Raw genomic sequence first — 5,175 nt, 5'->3', positions numbered from 1 at the left:
CGCGACTTAGGTTTTTCGTAGATAAAAACACTCTTTTGAAGAAATTAATTTATTTACTCCGGGAACAATCACTACACAAAAGGTATTAAAAGAACAGCAAATGAATAGCGAATGAACAACTGGATATGCAAGTTCAGTAGATTTATAACATCGGTGTTGCTGATCTTGCATTCTGAAGATCTTCTAACAACCAACATGAGGTGACATAATCGTATGATCATCATGTGACATCGTATGATCATCAGGTGACATAACTCCCGGCAAGAAACCACTGTGATGACATTCTCGTTTATTCTTGCTGAACTATTATACTTTTGGAATAACTAATATAATTTTCAGGTATATTTATATTAAATATTTTCATAATTCTTAAGTTTTTTACATTTTCAAAAGTAAATAGACTAACGTAGATTGCAATTATTATATGATATTAAGTTACATGAGAGAAAAAATATTTTGCCCACCCATCTCAAAAAGCCACGAGCCACCACGGGATCAGAGTATTCCTTACAAAGTAGTCAGAGATTTCTTACTGTTGTAGTCTAAGCATTCCCTCCCAACTCGGCAGAATCCCTCATAAGGCAGGGACACAATGGAAAATATTAAATATAAGATATAATATATAACATATTAAATATAAATGTTTGACAAAATGATAATAAGATGATGATAGATTATAACAATTTGACCAAGGAGTAGTATTCTTCGGCACAGCTTTGTCAGACATAATTGAAATAACGTGGAAAGCAAGACATTAATAATTATTTCTTTCCAATTATCATTTTACAGACATTAAACTCGACAACAAAACAAAAACACTTTATTTATAGGTTAGTTAGAGATGCGGTATGGAAATGGTGCATTAATTTGATTGGTCAAATATAAGATATAAATATTAAATTCCGACGTGTCGAAAAATATTTCTTATTTATTATATTATTTTCCCATTGTGTGCCACGATATGAAAGCATATTTATCGAATTTTCTATTTTATATTTAATATTTAATATTTATATTTTATATTTTTCCATTGTGTCCCGGCCTTTACTCATACTGTCGACTAAGGAAATCAGTTCAAGTAATTAAGAGCGTTATTTAAAAGATTTAAGATTTAGGAGCGTTATCAGCGTCGTTACCTTAGATTAGATGTTCTTGTTATTGCTGTTATTGATCTTGTTGGTGCTGCCGCTTCTGTAGTTGTCGTTATAGTTGTTGCCGTAAAAGTAGTGGTAGTAGCGGCAGTAGTAGTTGTCGCTGCTGTTATTGATGCTATTGATCTACAACAACAACAACAACAACAACGGCGACAACAACAACAACTACTACACCAGCAGCAGCAGGAACAACGAAAGCAATAACATGTACAACAGCAGAGCATCAGCAACAGTAACAACCAAAGCAGAGTATTCCTTACTAAGTCGTTAGAGATTCCTTACTGTTGTAGTCAAAGCATTCATTTTCAACTCGGCAGAACGCTTCTTATCCTCCTTATGCATACTGTCGACAGGGAAGGTTATATCCAAATATGTAAAAATATACAGGGTGTTCCATTTAAATTAACAAAGTTAGCATCCGCGGCCATTTTGTTTGGACTTCATTTGTTTTTCTACTGTCATTTTCGAAAAAAATTTTTATAACTTAAAACAAAAAAGTTAATGGAGGCGTCAAAATATCACTATATTTTTAGTTCACTACTAAAGCAGACTTTAATCTATGATCAGAGTATTCCTTACTAAGTAGTCAGAGATTCCTTAAAGTTGTAGTCAAAACATTCCTTTCCAACTCGGCAGAACGCTTCTTATCCTCGTTATACATACTGTCGTACTGAAATAATTTCAAGTAACAATATTTAAGAGCGTTATCAGCGTTGTTGTCCTTAGATTAGATGTCGTTGTTATTACTGTTATTGATCTTGCTGGTGCCGTCGCTTCTGTTGTCGTTGTTATTGCCTAGTAGTAGTGGTAGTAGTAGCAGTAGTAGTTGTTGTATTTACTGCTGCTGTTGGAGTTATTATTTATGCTCTTCATCTACAACAGCATCAACAGAAACAACTACAAAAACAACAACAGCAGCAACAACAACAACAACGACAATAACAACACCAGCAGCAGCAGCAGCAGGAACAACGACAGCAATAACATGTACAGCAGCAGCAGCTCATTTCATTCATTTAATCTATCTGAATTTTGCGATGGAAACGCCAGACAATCTGTTCAAGAATATCGAAGGCGTTTTCCGAATAGGAGAACTCCGACTTATCAAGTTTTTATTGATACTCGTATTAAATTAAAAAGAAATAAAAAATAAAGTTCAATTCAATTCAAAATTCAATTCAATTCAATTCAAAGTTAGGTACCTGTTTATACCCGACTACCTGGGAACAAAAATGTCGACCAAACTTTGACATATTGTATACATATTTTACTTTTGATTGGTAATAAATTTATCCAATATCATGAAAAAAATTAACTTTAATTTTTTTTTATTAAAAATTAAATTTTTTACTAAAAATTAAAATTTATTAAAAATAGCTGTCCAGGGAAATTGGATGTCAACCAAATCAAGTTTTGTTTATTAATACATTATACAGGGTGGTCCGTAAGTAATGGTCCATAGAAACATACTAAATTTTTTACTTCAAAATATTACGATTGGAGCCAACATGCCTTAATAAAATGTTGAAAACAAAAAAGATACAGGGTGTCAAAGTTGGAAATTAAGAATTGAATTTTCGTAATAATTATAATATTTTTGAGTGTATGAACGTGAAAATTTAGGGGTAGATGTTTCTGTATACGAGAAATCATAATTTGTTATCTATTTCGATGTATCTTCTAGAGGGCGCCACATACGCCGTGTTTATGACGTAAATACGAGCATAATTTTTTTATCCACAACGTTAACGCTTCTTTTTTTTAAAAATCTTAAACCTACATTATTTTCGTGAAAAAATGGTATACTTGTCATTAGCTCTAGAAATTGTCCGTTTTCAAGAAAAACGCATTTCAACAATCTGCTGCATGTTTCATTACAGGAAATTTTATCGTAGTGTGCGACAATGCCAAGACAGTTTTGACAATTAGAAAAAATCATTGTGACAGTTAGCAATTATTTCAAATTGTATTTATTAATTTTTGGTAAAAATCAATTAAGTATTTAAAAGAAAATAACGAATTATGCCGAGACATAATAATTTCTCGAATTTGGAAATGAGAGATATGACGGTTGTTTATTGTCAACAAAATTTCAATGGACGTGCTGCGCAACGTGAATATTGCCGAAGATTTCCAAACAGATTGCAACCTGGTAAACGACTGTTTCAAAATCTATTCAGAAACTTAGGCGAAAGTGGTTCATTTCGTCCTAAACGTGATAATTTAGGTCGACCAAAAATGATTACGCCTGACCAGGAAGACGAAATACTAATTCGCATTGCAGATGATCCACAAACTAGTTCAAGACGATTAGCTGCAGCCACGGGAATTAATAAAACATCAATTTTAAAGACATTACATGAAGAAAAATATCATCCATATCATTTTACACCAGTTCAAAATTTATTACCTGTCGATCTTCCTTCAAGATATCAATTTGCAAGTGATATTCGGAACAAGCAGAATACTGACTATACATTTGTCAACAGAATATTGTTTACAGATGAAGCGACATTTACTCGCCGAGGTATTTTCAATTTAAGAAATAAGCATTGTTGGGAAGTTCAAAATCCTCATGTAACTCGAGAACGGCACTTTCAACATGAATTTAAGATTAATGTTTGGTGTGGGATCATTGGAAACCATTTTCTAGGTCCATATGAGTTGCCAGGAAATTTAAATGGTACAAGTTATTTAAATTTTTTAGAAAATAGCTTTGTTGATCTATTGGATGCGTTACCACTGAATTTGAGGCAAAATATGTGGTTCATGCAAGATGGCGCTCCGCCACATTTTACTCATCAAGTAAGAACATATCTAAACCAACACTTTCCTGAACGTTGGATTGGCCGTGGTAGTATATTTCCTTGGCCGCCACGTAGTCCAGACTTCAACCCTTTAGATTTTGGTGTATGGGGCACAATGAAGGAAATTGTTTATAAAAACACTATAAATACTCGCGTCCAACTTTGGCAAGAAATTAGTAATGCCTCAACTTTTTTTGATCCAATGGTATTATTTAATATTAGACGATCTTTCATAAATCGTATGGACAAGTGCATCGAGGTGAATGGTGGACATATTGAAAATTTACTTTGAAACATTTCCTATTTTTCCTTAGGTACATATTCAGTTTTTTACTTGTTAAACGCTTGATAAAATCATAGTTTTGTTTAATTAAATTTCTCCTTTAACTGGTTTTGTAAATAAAATTTATCAACTTGATAATTTGTATTTTAATGTGTACAAAGGGATAATGTTTAATTGTCAAAATTAATGTTTTCATTAGCGCACACTACGATAAAATTTCCTGTAATGAAACATGCAGCAGATTGTTGAAATGCGTTTTTCTTGAAAACGGACAATTTCTAGAGCTAATGACAAGTATACCATTTTTTCACGAAAATAATGTAGGTTTAAGATTTTTAAAAAAAAGAAGCGTTAACGTTGTGGATAAAAAAATTATGCTCGTATTTACGTCATAAACACGGCGTATGTGGCGCCCTCTAGAAGATACATCGAAATAGATAACAAATTATGATTTCTCGTATACAGAAACATCTACCCCTAAATTTTCACGTTCATACACTCAAAAATATTATAATTATTACGAAAATTCAATTTTTAATTTCCAACTTTGACACCCTGTATCTTTTTTGTTATCAACATTTTATTAAGGCATATTGGCTCCAATCGTAATATTTTGAAGTAAAAAATCTAGTATGTCTCTATGGACCATTACTTACGTACCACCCTGTATTGTCAAAATTCAAATTTCATTAGAAAAGTCGATGGGTGAAGGTTGAAGTAAGTCGGGATATTGTACTATAAAGCACACGTGTTATATTAAGAAAGTATATGTTTCATATTCTCTTCCAAAAAGAATTATGATTTTTTCCTATAGGAAATAAGATGTCAACTAATTTATGTCTTCTCTGTATCAGTGGCAACTTGTGACACTGTAAATAGGTGTGGCTCTTTACCAGTGGGCAATAAAGAAAAAAGCACCGCCGCCAAAAAT

This window comes from Anoplophora glabripennis, unplaced genomic scaffold (assembly GCF_000390285.2).
Source record: "Anoplophora glabripennis isolate ALB-LARVAE unplaced genomic scaffold, Agla_2.0 scaffold1235, whole genome shotgun sequence".
Lineage (NCBI taxonomy): Eukaryota > Metazoa > Arthropoda > Insecta > Coleoptera > Cerambycidae > Anoplophora > Anoplophora glabripennis.
This window is presented reverse-complemented; position numbering follows the sequence as displayed.